This window comes from Lissotriton vulgaris, chromosome 2_1 (genome assembly GCF_964263255.1).
Source record: "Lissotriton vulgaris chromosome 2_1, aLisVul1.2, whole genome shotgun sequence".
In the NCBI taxonomy this organism is placed as follows: domain Eukaryota; kingdom Metazoa; phylum Chordata; class Amphibia; order Caudata; family Salamandridae; genus Lissotriton; species Lissotriton vulgaris.
The window spans coordinates 1,281,919,395-1,281,934,418 of NC_141687.1; positions in this window are offsets into that span (position 1 = coordinate 1,281,919,395).

Below are 15,024 nucleotides of genomic sequence, written 5' to 3' on the forward strand. Positions count from 1 at the left end.
ATAATATTGAAACGAAATCAATTTGGGGTACAAAAGATTGGCAGGTGCAAGGCATAGAAGCACTATTTAGAACCTGCATGATACCAGAACAAATGTTATTTCTAAATGACACTGTACACCAAACATCTTGTCTTGGCCTAGCTAAGAACAAAGACCTTAAAACACCGTCTATACCAAAGCCAATAGCTGAGAATACAACTGCAGATAATGAGTTAGACGTGTCACACATTTTACATTTCAACAGAACACATCCTGATTGGAAAAAGTGGTTAATCTGGCCTACAGACACAAATAGCTGTCAAGATAGATTCCTGAATAAAACACAGGGTTTAAAAATGACCAGATTAGACTCGAGATATTCCCAGAGACAACATCCAGGAATTATAACCACATACAGTGTAGGGAAACTCTGCCTAGAATGGCTAACTACATCCACACTGGCTGAAATTAAGCAACACTTGTCTTTATTAAAAGATGGTGCTGATTTGCGCGATTTCATTCTTGGACCACGCAAACAGCGTCAAAAGCGTTTCATAGCGACCAGCATCTATGCTGCTTACAACGAGGCTTGGAAAGTAAAGCAAATTGAAACTGCTGAAAAGATACGAGAAATTGATCGTATTAATTTGGAAAAATCACTTTCTGTGGTAGACAATGGGTTAATGACTCTGTCTTCCAGAATATATTCTTTGGACAATATTGTATCCTCTGCCTTTGATGTGATAGACAGAGATTTGCTAATGTTACAACATGGCCAGTCTCAATTACGCTCTATTATAGAATTAGGCTGGACGCTGCAAAATCTTCGTTCAGGCGATGTGCCTTGGCGTTTAATCAACACAACGTCATTATTTTCCATTTTTAACCTTACTGATAAACAGCTCAGTTTGGCACAGAAAGGAGCAGACTATACAATCTTGAGCATCGAGAAACTCGAGAGATTACCATTGACAATGTCAGAGAGTCCTGTCATTGAATGGATAATACACGGAATTATCACAATTCCGATAACAACTTTCCGCTTTAAAAAATGCCTTGAATACATACCTGCTGGCCAGTATGAACAATTGGGTAAGGGATATGTTAAATCCGAATGGAAATTACCATACACTCATTCTTGCTATAGTGACAGCGACAAAAATGTATTTCTTAGTGGTGAAAATTGTAAACACTCACTAAGCGGTATACTTTTGTGTCAGGGTATTAATTTACACGGAGCATGTGATGGCAATTCAAACAACCTTTCATGCCACCAGCTAGTCACACCTGCAACTCAGATAGAGCCCTTCTTTATGCAACTCGCAAACGGGAGTTACATTCTTAGAACGGATCACAGGTGCTGTGGCCTCGCGCCCGGAAAAAGTTATCTAGTACAAGTAACGTCCATGGTCAAATGTTGCATGCAAGCATTGTTCCCGAGCGGGCCTCCAGACTTAGTGACTCCCCTCTGGCCTCGTCTGAATCTCTATTCTATACGAATTGATACATTAAGCAAAATGAAATCTGTGCTTTTACAGACAACAGTGCCTATAACGTCATCTAAAGAGACATATGATCTTCTAGTCGCAAGGACGGCTACTGAGGTCCATGACCTTTTATCAACAAATTGCCCCGTGCATTTCGTACAAATGCTCGACCAACTCCTTAACATGTCTAGTGCTACAAGCATCCCAGGCATATTTAAGACAGTCTTTACGGGACTGCTAACACCCTTCCAGGCAATTTTGGGAATCTTTCCTAATTTTGTGCACTCCATCTTTGGTGGTATTCCACTATTTTTTGGACTCATCGCAGGGATTCTATTTTTGACCCTTCTGCTACGTTATGGCAAGCCTCGGCTCAGACATAGCTCCCATGGGAATGGAAGAAACAATCCTAGCAATGCGCTACAGGGACAGGATAACTAACGTCCTCGGATTGGCCAGGCTGAGAGATCTAAACATGACCTGGTTCCTTTCATTCAGACCAATATGGCAAAATTGCATTTTACCTGTGCTACGGTGTATGCTTTGCGGCGATGAATGCGTGTTGGACATCTGTCTTTCACTTCCATCAGCAGTACCAATGGACGTCGATACTTTGCTAAGTCCAATAACGGCTCACGCATTGTGTTGTCCCCAGCGGCTACCAATCCTGATGACGGCATTCGTGGAGACTCCTGTACTACAGCCAAGTGGTAACAGTGGAGCGAGTGACAAAAGCAACATCATCCAGGTACAACGTTCTGTGAGCAGGGCTGGTCCTGTCTTCGATGACAGCAATCATTCTCACACCTGCCAAGTTTCAGCGCTATCTAATTTGGTTGAACTATCACCTGATTTTGTAGACCAATTCTTTGCGAGCCTGTCTGATACGATGTTCTCACCAACAGAGAAACAATAACTTTTGAATAGCTTTCCGACACACGGCGTTCCCATGAACTCTGAATTCGGCCTTCAGTTTTGATCAACATAAAACTGCCAGGAGCTTTGGTAAACTGATTTTTTCTTTGAATTGGACAATTTTAAAAAAATATTGACCCTCTCCTTTTGGCACGAACAATTCTTTGCTTAACGTAAAAACTATTCTTAGAGAACAGAAGCTTCACACTTCTATTTCTAAAAACACATCTAGAGACATAACAACATAACACCAGCCTCTAGCACACATATTATTACAATGCATTTTTATGTGATGATTTATCTCGCATTTCTTCTGTCAGAGATACTTCATGTGTAATTCTTTATGCATAATCGTTCATTGATTTCATATGCAATAATTTTTGAATGATTACTATGCTTTTAAAACTACGTACAGTACCTAAATTCCATGTATTACAAGTACGCCTATTTCGAATGCATTTATGTATTTTGGGGTGGGCTATGTTACACCATGTTACACATGCATCTAATTGCTTAGTTTTAGTAATTTTGATGGACATGAATTCGTGGAGTGGGTGTCATGTGCTTATCTAGGTTCCTGATCGATACTGTGACCTTATGCCCCTATTCGGCTATAAATCCATTTATTCCCTATATTGGCATAACCGTTCAAGTGCGATTTTCTGTAAAGTCATCTCTGGCCTCACACGAGCAGAGCCACAGAGCCACATTCCAGCATGACTCTCTGCTACTTCCTTTGCGACCAATTAGTGCAATGACAGAGCAGCAGTCACTATCTGATATTCCTAGATAACACTCCGAGTTCTTCAACAAGATAAAAACTTAGCAAACCTGGAAATCCCCGCTTGCTATGTTTTGATTAGTAATGGAACTCTAATGAGCAACTGATAACTATCACTTCCTAGTGACATCTTTAATTGACGTCTTATGTCCAGCAAACTTGCGTCAAACCCGGCACCTGTCAGGTATAAATATTACCAACGTTGCCTTAAGCAATGAGCGAACATGTTGCTGATGCCAGCTGCCTGCATGACCCCGTGTTGGTAAAAACTAGCACTCTGTCGCTGCAGCCTGCTATCCTGTGGTGGTGAAGCTACTGATTACCATTATCGCCGCTACAGCGCGACCTATGGTGCAGTACGCTTGAGGAGCCGTGCAGCCGTCCTCTGCGAAGACATCCAGCCCAGCTGCCCGCAGACGCTGTCACCCCTCCTTCCTCGACGCGCTGAGAGAAGCCGCTGCCTTTCTCGTGCAGAGAAATCCAGTCCCGGCGCTTCCAGTTTACCCTCGCAGGTGACTGGGATATCGAGAGAGACCCCTGAAGGAGATACCAATCCTCCATCATTCTATTCAGAGGTATGGTGTTGACTAAACCCTTAGACGAGAATTCTTGAAACAAACCTTGGCAAAACCAACTTAACTTAAGCTACTTACTTACTCCCCCTTCTCACGTGTTAGGCTTAGGTCAGGCACACTGGGGTAGGCTTAGTTAGAAGCACCAGTTGAGTATGTTAGCCTAATGTATATATGACTGTATATATGTTTTATTACTTTTAAACCATTGTATGGCTAAGAAACCATATCAATGCTTTTACAGTTCTATTTCGCAATACTTATCTTACTGTACGTACTTTTTATAATAACAATTATTGCAATTGTGGCAATACATTTCTCTTGTATGAGAAGAAAGACTGTTCAATAAATGTTAACCTTTATTGATACACGCCCGTCTCTCTATTCTCTACATACTGTGAAAGTAAACTGCACTAGACTGACTGAGTGAAATCTGTGTCTATTGTTTCACACGACCCTAGAGATCGACTCTTGATCTGAGGAGCAAAGTTGTCATGTTGCACGGTTGTTGGAAAACTGAATCCCTTCTTGTCTGTGCCAAGGAAGCTGATCACTTCCTATGCAGAGAAGAAAGTTTCCAGTGACCTCTGAGCTAGTTGGTAACACAACCCAATTAAGTTTAGCATAGTCAGTGGAGGCCTGGAATATAAGCAGTTCCACGTCGATACTACTGTTTATGTTATTCCAATGCGCAGGGCCTAGTGGGAAACTAGGAACTACACTACAGTTGTACCTGATTAAAAAATAACACCTCAGTTTTGTCAGTGTTTAACTTCAGGCAGTTGTCTGTCATCCAAGATGCAATATTGAGCAGACACTGCCTGAAGTTGGAGAAAGCTGCCTCCGTGTGCTCCTTAAAGCTGGGTGTCGTCAGCGTAGGAGACAGCCTTAACATCCCATTCCTCAACCAGATAGGCCAGCGGGGCCAGATAGGCATTAAAGAGTGTTGGACTTAATGCCGACCCTTGGGGCACACCACATGTTAGGGCTTTTGCCGATGAAATGTGAGGATGGAGGGATATTAACTGGTGCCTGTCTTCAAGGAATGATTTGAACCAAGCAAGCACAGTGCCCTCTACACCCATCATTTCCAACCTTTTGATCAGTATCCGGTGGGAGACCGTATCAAAGGCCGCAGAGAGGTCTAATAGCACCAGCATTGCGCAGTTTCCCTGATCAACTGTTGCATGCACAGTCTCTGCCACCTCAAGCAGAGCTGTCTCAGTGCTATAGCCAGCCCTGAAGCCTGACTGAGAATCGTGAAGGAGGGCATTGGACTCAAGGTGGGCTGATAACTGTCTCTGGACCTCTTTCTCCAGGATTTTTGCCTGTTTGGGGAGAAGAGAGATCGGCCTATAATTTTTGAGGATAGTAGGATCAGCATCCTCTTTCTTTAAGATTGGTCTAACATATGCTGTCTTCCAGGGTGTAGGAAAGGAACCTGATCTCAAAGAGGAATTCCAAATAGCATTATGGATAGGATTGAGGACAGTGGCTAGTAGTTTAAAAAACCTGGCCGGACAGGGGTCCATAGGTGAGCCTGAGTTTATACTATTTAGATCAGCGAGTGAAGTATCCAAGCTGAACAGGCCGAATTCTGACCAATGATTAACTGGTTGGGAAACACAGGGGGGGTTTCTGTCTTCTCTGACTGCAAGAAGGAACTATAAATTGTCTGGATTTTCTCCTGAAAATAGATGGCTTGATCTTCACAGAGAGTGGGTGAGGAGGTGGCCGAGCTCTTTAAAGCCTGTGGTTTAACAAATCCTTGCACTAGGTTAAAGATCTATTTATTCCGGTTTCTTGAGATTTTAATCTGCTCTGTAATATAATCCCTGATAGTGTGGTGTTTGAGTTTCTTAGATTTCTTCAGCTCCATTTTATATGTTGTTTTGCTGCAGTATTGTAGTGTTTTCTCCATGTACGCTCAAGTTTTTTCCAGGCACTTTTACATGTCTGAAGTTCTGTGGAGAACCAGGGAGCAGAAGGCTCCTTCCTAGCGCGCTTTACTGGCTTTTTTGGAATAATATTATCGAGTGCGGATGACACCCAGTGGAGAAAGATGGAATTATCCAGCTAAGGTCACCTGCCAGCTCCGGGAGGTGTTTAATAGTTCTCCGTCTAGTGATTTTACTTCCAGTTTATTTCAGTTCCTTCTGCTCTCATAAGTGAGGACCCCTGTTTAGAGCTGGAAGTGCGGGTCAAGTTGAAGGGTATAAATCGATGGTCTGACCAGGTTAGCTGGAGAGGTGTTTTGACTTCTAACAATCGGTCATTAGTAAAGATAAGGTCTAATATGTGTCCAGCCTAATGTGTGGGTGATGTTACTTTTTGAGTTAGGTTTAGCCCTTGAAGAGTATCATTCAATTTGGAGGCGAGGGGGGACTTTTCATTGTCCATATGGACATTGAAGTCCCCAAGTAACGTAAGATTGGTGTATTTCAGAGATAGACCTGCAATGATGTCACATAAATCAGAAAGGTGTACTGCCGATGAGTCAGGTGGTCTATACACTAGTATTCCGATAAACGATGAAGTGGGTGAAAATTTAATACAGTACAAAAAGACCTCAATCGACCCCACACGCTCTATTTTTTGTGAGTAATAGTCCAGCCCTCCCTTAATATTATTGCAATTCCTCCTCCCAGTCTGTCCTATCCGACCTATTGTGTATTTGTTCTGGATGTGTTGGAAGAATTTACCGTTGTTACTGTTTCTATATGTGTTCTGTAGGTAGACGAAGCTCTTAACGACTCTACGTTTGTTTTGTGTAATATTGACGCTTACACTGCTGTTAATGTCTGTATGTTTGTTTCGTGTAATATTCAAGCTTGCACTGCTGCCAATATCTCTACGTTTGATCTGCATGTTATTGAAGCATGCACTGCTGCCAGCAGTTTACGTCTGATGTCAGTGTGAGTGAAGTTTGAATTGTTCTTACCACTTGTGCGTCTGTTGCTATCAGAGAAGCTGGCATCACCGCTGTAGGTTCTCTTGAGGGAAGGTGGCACTGGTATTTACTTTTCTCATTTTGAGTGAAGTGTGCACTACTGCTATTGTTTATATAAACAATGTGGTTGAGAGGAAGGCTTGAACAAGTGCTACCAATCTAATGGGCATTCTGAGTGACCCAGTAATGCTGATTCGGCTTAAACAGGGCGTTGCGTCAAATCAAGCATTACAAGGTGGTTGCACATTCTGCACGGATCCACTAGCTTTCCCAAACAGATATTGGGCCTGTTACAATCTGTTGAAATTGGAGCAGGCACTAGATGCAAGATTCTTTGTTTTGCAGCTCTCAACACAGAAAGCATGCAGTATTAGTGCACCATTCCCCATTTCAACCTGGGGAACTCATAAGGAGAAAATAATACTACGCTGGTCGAAAACTGCACCATATGTTATTTGTAATTCTCATGATATTAACCCCTGTTATTACCTGGCACTTTGGAAAAGGCATGTTGTATCTGTTCCGATTGAGAGGATAATTTAAATGCCTGTTACTGGTCATTTCCGAGTTCTGGTAGTGAAGGAATCTTGCACTGCCTCTATTGAGGTTGTATGTGTGTGATAAAGACACTCTGTGCCTGACCTCATGGTCACAGATTCGAAATCCTGTGGGTCCACTCTGCCTTTTATCCTTCCAAGGTCGATAATAACGTGGGTGCCTTTGAGTTGGGTAATAGTGGGTAATTTGAGCCTGTGGTTTTTGTTGCTCAGCACCAACACTTAATTGTGAACACTGGCACTTATTACAGTTTGCAACATTGTGGCGCTGTTTGTTTAATTTAAAGATGAGGCACAACAACAGTTATTTACCAATTCAAAATACATTAAAATGACCAATACCTGCCACCTAAACAATTTGTATAGCGTTGGGGGCATAGAATAGTCGAATTGTCACACTTCTAGGAGTTAGATTGTAGTTGTGTTGGTACTGTCATTGGCAGCACTGGCAGGGGCAATGGGGTGGTGAACCCTGGCACATATTTGTGTACAAATTAAGTACAGGTAATAAGAAAAGTCTTTTGTTACTGCGCCAAGATACCCTTCATGTTTACAATTGCCCATGTTATGTGCAGGGCACGACTCAGGGGTACACGCGGGTGGAATGTGTCCACCCACTATTTTCACAGGGTGAACGCCGTCCACCCTGCCAAGCAGTTGGGCCCCACTGAATAATGTGCTGAACTCGTCCCGGTGTAATTTCCAAACACCAGGACACTTTCAGCAGTGCCTGCACGTTGACTGCTTTCCATCTTCAACAAGCAACAACTTGCAGGCGGGGACGGGGCTTTCTTATTTTAGACTCCTGCTGGGCCCATAACAAAGACCAAATTTGAGGGGTCATCAGACCTCCTTTTTTTCGATTCTCCTGGCTGGGAGCAGTCAGGAGCCTCACACTTGATGCAAATGAAGCGGAGAATAAACAAAGGCTCGCACCTTCTTAGCACTTCACACATGCTTAAGAGAGGCAGCTTTTCACTTTGTTCAGTCCTTGGAGATATGCATGCACTGTAAGAATGTCAGATGTGCTGGTCTATCCCACTGGTTTAAAAAAAAAAAAAAAAATTGAATTGGTATTTTAAAACACGACATTTTACAGTAAATATCACAGACAAATTCAGCAAACTTTCCATAACTCTACTGCATTACAACACTCCTCCTCCTTCCTGGCCAGTGTAAATTTATATTAGTACTATAACATTATACTCTATTTGGTGACATTTGAATCTCCGTTGCCGTTAAATAGTCCGTTAAGTATTGCCAGTAGTCTTTAGGTCTTGATCGCGCCGGTAGTTCCTCCTCATATGTTTTTAAAGTGTCTTTACAATATACCAAGTCCTGTATCCAGTGCTTGCTCTTGGGTGTTAGCTTCCCACCCCAGCACAGTGACACTCTGCGTTTGGCCATGAGTAGCGCAATAACACAAAATTTACGTTTCAAGGCACGTACTCCTTGCACTAGACCCAACAAGCACGTGCGGATATTGCAGTCGATCTGGCTGTATACCATCTCCCCCAGTATCCGTGTCACTTTCTGCCAATACTCCGCCACCCCTCCACAGTACCATGCTAGGTGTATAAAGTCTGCCTCCTCTGCTCCACATCTCTTACATATTGATTCAGCACGCAGCCCAAATTTGAACAACCTTTTCGGTGTGTGATAAGTTTGGTGTAGGTACTTGATGTGTATCATACGCAGGTTCCCATTTGGGGTAAGTAGGCCCGTAACTGTACCTGCCATGGACCACTCTTCTTCCGTTAATGGCGTGTCCAGACAGTCATCCCATCTTTGTATATCCTTATGTGCTGTGTATCCTATCTCTGCCTGTATTGCCGTGTAGAGCTTGGAGACTAGGTGTGTAGGCTCCGGGGACGTAATCAGGAGATGCAGTGTTGTCATAACTGGTGGTTCTAACGGGTGCATAGGATATAATGCCCTTATTGCCCTTTTCAACCTGTAGTATGTGAATTTGAACAGCATTGACTGATTTGCCACATATGTCATATCCTCCAGTGTTTTGAAGTGGTATCTATACCTACTTGTTTTATTAGTTCCATTCCCACCTTTTCCTGTGTTACCAAAAGGTCCGGATGATGGTGCAGTGGCAATTCGGGTACATATAGAGGAAGCTTTTGCGTCTTATCGGCCATTATTTTCCAAGCTTCGTTAGTCGCATCTATGGTGTTTATGTCTTGCCTATGTAATGGGGGTCGCATGTGCGTTATCACTGCATCTAACGGAATGGGCAATGCGTCCCCTTCTTCAATTGCCACGTGTGTGATAAAGGGTGTCTTGTGATACCAGAAATGCACATATTGCGCCTGAGCGCATAGATAGTATAACAGGAAGTCTGGAACCTTGAACCCTCCCCTCTCGAATGGTGAAGTCAGTGATTGTAAGTCTATTCCAGCCGTCTTACCCGCCCAGATCAGTTTTAGCGCCATCGTTGTTATTCGTCGAAATACTTCTGTCGGCGGTTTAATTGGGATATTATTAAATAAATATAATAATTTGGGCAAGAGTACCATTTTTACTATCGCTATTCTATCCGCTAGTGTTAGCGGTAATTGTATCCATCTGGCTATTTTTGTTTCCAGCGTTGTTACTACTCTGCCGTAGTTCGTACGGATTACCACTTCTGGATCTCTGTGGAACCACACACCGAGGTATCTCCCCGGTCAGTCTGCCAGTCCAGCGGGTATTCCGTCAGGGCTGGTTGTGTCACATCTGTCAATGGTATAATAGACGATTTCGTCCAGTTGATCCTGAGTCCTGACTGTCTCTCAAATCTGACATACTCTCTCAGTAATGGGTTTAGGTTATGTTCCGGGTCTCTCACATACAACAGCATATCATCCGCATATAATGATATGTGTAGCGGTCTTTGAGGAAATTGGAGTGCTGAGTAGTGGTGTGTAGGAAGGTGGCTACCTGACTATGGTTACCCCAGATCTTTTGCCTTGTGTTTAGCTGGTTTTCGACTTAGTTGGCCTGGTTCCCTGCTAATCAGGTCCTCAGGCTATCTGCTCTCTCTGTAAAATGGATTCCATGTACCCTAGGTGCATAACTAAATTGGCTTGGGTCACCTTATCAGCCCCTATACAGAGCACTATAGGTGCCCAGGGCATAGGTGCATCCAAGGCCTACCAGGGGCTGCAGCATATCTTTTGCCACTCCTGGCTGGCTATCCAAAATTGACACAACTGGCTGATCACTCAGCTGGGGCAAGGTGGTGTAATCACCTCTTGCTTAGATATAGTATGCCTATATCTAAACCTATCTGGACACATATATACCTATCAGTCACTCCTATGGCAGGCCTTAACAATCCTGGAGGCAGAGTGCTTGGTTTTACGTGAGATGGTGCTCTAGCATGAGCTGAGCCTGTCTGCAGATGTCGGGACCAATTCCCTAAGCTCTTCCGGGATAATGCCATACCATATACTATTAAGTGCATTATAATCCTCGCGGTTATATGTCAACTTTGGTTTGGCTTTATCAAAACATGTTGTGTAAGGTGTCATACGATTTGGAATACTACCCCCTCGCCAGTCCTGGTGACGGGGTTAGCATTCCACCCCTCTAGAGGGAGACAACATGTTACTTTGCTAAAACGCGGTTGATTTTAAAAGGGCCTCAGATCCACAAAATGGATGCTTCTGCCACAGACACAAGTCTGACCTCCTGCTGCTGACCGAAACTCAGCAGAGAAGGCCTGGACAAAGGCTTTCCTGCCGCAGGGCGGTGTTACACCACCCCAGACAGGAGATAGTGGATTGTAGCAGGGTGGTTTGAAACAAACCAGATACTGCCTGGGGAGCACAAGGCTGCCCCTTGCATAATCCGGCAAAACCGGCTCTGGGGCACACCAGCCCCAGTCCCAGCGCGGCCTGGATCAAAGGAAAGGGGTGTATCCACCCCCTTCCTGGGTCCCACCCATAGGAGGGGACCTAGCAGGTAATCCAGCCCCCTAGATTGGTATAAGAATGGGAGCAGTGCCAACGCACTCAGATTATCCTGATGAAACATTTGAAACAAAACTCTGGACCCTTCGACATCCTACTCAACGTAGAAGACTGAAGAATCTCCCTTGTGGTCAAGGAGTGACCACCCTGTGCAAACAGGCACCATCCAGCACCTCGACCTCTGCTTTGGTGCAGTTCCCGCCGGAACTCGAGCAACAGAGATCGACAAGATCAAGCTTGCCTGCCTTCTTACAGCCCGATCCACAGTCCCTGCAGAGCTGACACCTGTGGAGGCGACCAGAAGCGTGGGGCACGCCATCTTGAAAAGACCACAAGACGCTGACTGTGCAGCCCACAAGTGACCCTCGAAGCTGTACACCGGAGTTTGAGAAGCCCCAACCCTGAGCCACTCTAGCACCAAAGCTCACCCCTCTACACTCGACGAGTGCTGCGTGGGGCCCTTCTGCTTTCTTTGGCTCGACGCGTTGGCCTGGTCACTTGCCAGCTGGCTTGTGGCCCTTGTGCTAGCGAAAACCTAAAACCGACTTGCGAGTCTGGTTGCTCCAGACTTGCACCAGCTCCTCTGAAAAGGAGCACCCACTCTGACCCTCCTGGTCCGAGTGAGAAGCAATCTTCCAATCCTGCGTGGATTGCTCTTGCCAAGTGTTGTTTGCTCCGATCTTGAAGCCGACAGCGCCGACGGTGAGAGCCTGCGTGGGACAGCTCGTGACCCGCTCCTGGACATCGCAGATGCCCCAGACCCCACGTGGCAGCGGAGAGAAGCTCCTCAACAACCCCCTGATTGCGCCCGACTTTGCCTGGTTCCGTCCTGGTTACAACCTGGTCACTGCTGAGTGACCCAGACTCTGTCCCCTCTGCTTTCAGGTACTTTTCTACTCTGATCCACCCTTGTATCACACCGGACACTTCTCCTTCACTTCGCCTGCAGCATCTTCAGCTTCAAGCACCAAGAACCTGCGTGACGAAACCCAACGCCACTTCGACCCTATGCACCCGCTTCCTGTGGGTGAGGTAACTCAGCAACGCCAGTGTTCCCACACTGGTACACACCTCTAGGGTCTGTGTCTAAAGTTTTGTCCTTCTAGGTTCAGCGGAAGTATCCTTAAACTCTATTTGTGTAACTTTTACGCACCATTGACTTTGCATTGGTGCATGCGTGTGCTTTAAGCGCTGCACCCGAATCCCGCGGGCTTTTCCCGACTTCAGCATTGCTTGTCCCGACTGCTCCCAGCGATTCCCTAGGCCCTAGGCCTAACCACTGTTCGATTGGTATCTCTTATACCACTTTCTTAATATATGGTTTGAGTGGCCACTCGCCATCATCCATAATTGTGCAACTTTCGTATGTTATACTGTGCTTTTGATTAAACGCTTGTGCCCTTTTGCTCATAAAGAGTACTGGGGATTATTTTAGAAATAAACACATATATTTTTATAATATATACTTGTGTGGTGTTCTTTCATTTGGTATTACAGGATTGTGATTGGTAAAACAGCTCGCTAAACACGATCTCTTGAGTTTAGCCTTTAAGGCTGCTTAGTCTATGCTACCATTAAGATAGCTTGTCTATAAGGTTGGCTTACAACCAGACACCATAAGGGATTGTTTGGACTGATACAAGGTGGTTCCAGAATTGGAAACATCATATTTCAGGCCAACTTCTCACATGGTGCCTCTGTCTAATTTTGCAGGCTAATGACTCCAGCGCGATGGCGAACAGGAGGGGAGACAGGGGGCAGCCCTGTCTGGTACCCCTTCCTATAGTAAGTACTGCTGATACGTATTTGTTAATCCGGATGCGGGCGGTGGGGGCCGTGTATAACAGACGTACCCACTGGAGAAACCTCTGTGGGAAGCCCATTCTACCTAGAATCGTGAGCAAGTACGTCCACGCTATGGTATCAAAAGCTTTGGCAGCGTCCAGTAAGACCGCTGCTGCTTTAGTGGACGGGATAAGATAGTGGGAGATCGTGAATAGGGTTCTGGTATTGTGTGCCGTTGATCGTGTTGGAATAAAGCCTGATTGGTCTGGCAGTATTAGTTTAGTCATCAAGTGTTGTAGTCTGTTGGCTAATAACTTAGATAAGATTTTAGTGTCCAGATTCATTAGTGACAGCGGCCTATACGATTCGCAATCCTCCGGATCCTTGTCCGGTTTTAGGAATGCCAGAATTACTGCTTCTCGTAATGTCTGTGGTAGTGTTTTTTTATTGTGCGCGTCTCCCAGCATGGCCACTATGTGCAGAGCTAAAATATCCGCATAGGCCTTATAAAACTCCCCTGTGTAGCCGTCAGGCCCAGGTGCCTTCCGTTGGGGAGTGATTGGATGACTTCAGTCACCTCTTCCACTGTCACTGGTAACGATAGGAATTCTCTCTGTGCCTCCGATAGCCACGCAAGAGCTATGTCGTCACAGTATTCCGCAATCTCCTCTGCCGTCGCCGTATCTTCTGCTGCATACAGTTTCCCGTATGTGTGCACAAACGCCTGCAGTATTCCCTGCGTATCATGCGTGAGCTCCCCCCTCTCGTCCCTCACTGCTATCACTACAGGTGGCGGTTTCTGTGAACAGATTTTGGCTGCCAGCATCGCACCTGGTCTACCTCCCTCCCCGTACCACCTTGCTACTTGTCGTTTGTTGACATATTTCAACTCCTCCTCCGTGCATTGTTGGTATTCTGTAATGGCTGTTCTAATCTTTGTTAATACTGAGGTATCCTGTGTGTTATCATATTCGCGCTCTAGTCTGCGAATCATATCTTCTTTTTTGGACAGCTGTTGTTGTAAGTCTCTAAGTATCCCTGCATTAGTGCTGATGCAGATGCCCCTAATAGTGACCTTAAATGCTTCCCATAGAAGCCCTTGATCTTCTGTTATGTTATGTTATGTTATTTAAAATGTATAAAGCACACATACGCCCAGGAGCTTCTTGGCGCTGGAGAGAGATAAAAAAAAAAACATAACAAAGGATGTACCAGCAAGAGTCTCTATTTCAAATAGGCCTGTGTGAAAAGGTGGGTCTTGAATGCCTTTCTAAAAGCAAGGAGATCCTTGCTCCGTCTGAGGGCCAAAGGCAATGAATTCCACAAGGTGGCTGCTAAAAAGTGAAAACAGCTGCCTCCCAGTCGTTTCTTCTTAAAGCGTGGTACCTCAAGTAAGTCTTTATGGGCTGATCTCAAGCTGCGTAAGGGGATGTATCTTCCAATCAGCTGCCTGATGAACAGGGGGCCCTTACCTTGCAATGCCTTGAAAATGATGCACCCGGCTTTGAATTCGGCTCTTTGAGCCACAGGTAGCCAGTGCAAAGTCTCTAAACCTGGTTTTATCGATTCCCATTTGGGTACATTGCAGATCAGTCTAGCGGCTTGATTCTGCAGGTACTGTAATCTTCTAAGTTGACCTACAGGTAGGCCAAGATAGAGGCTGTTTGAAAAATCAATGTGGGAGAGGACTAGGGCCATGACCACCTGAATTAGGGCAGTATGAGTAAGGAGGTGTGCAATTTTCCTTAGTTGAAAAAATCCAGAGGATACCACAGTTCCAATCTGGGATTTTAAAGTAAGGTCCTCATTGATGGTCACTCCCAGGCTTTTTACTGTTTGTGATTTTTTAGGGGGGAGACCCATGTCAGAAGGCCAGAAATTAGGGCTCCAGCTGATTTCGCTCTTACCGGGCAAAATCAGCTCGGTTTTCCCCGGGTTTAATTTGAGGTGATTTAAAGACATCCAGCTCTGAATTAAGGTCATGGTTGCCTGAAAATCCTCCACAGCATTAGGTGAATTGAGTACGAAGACTA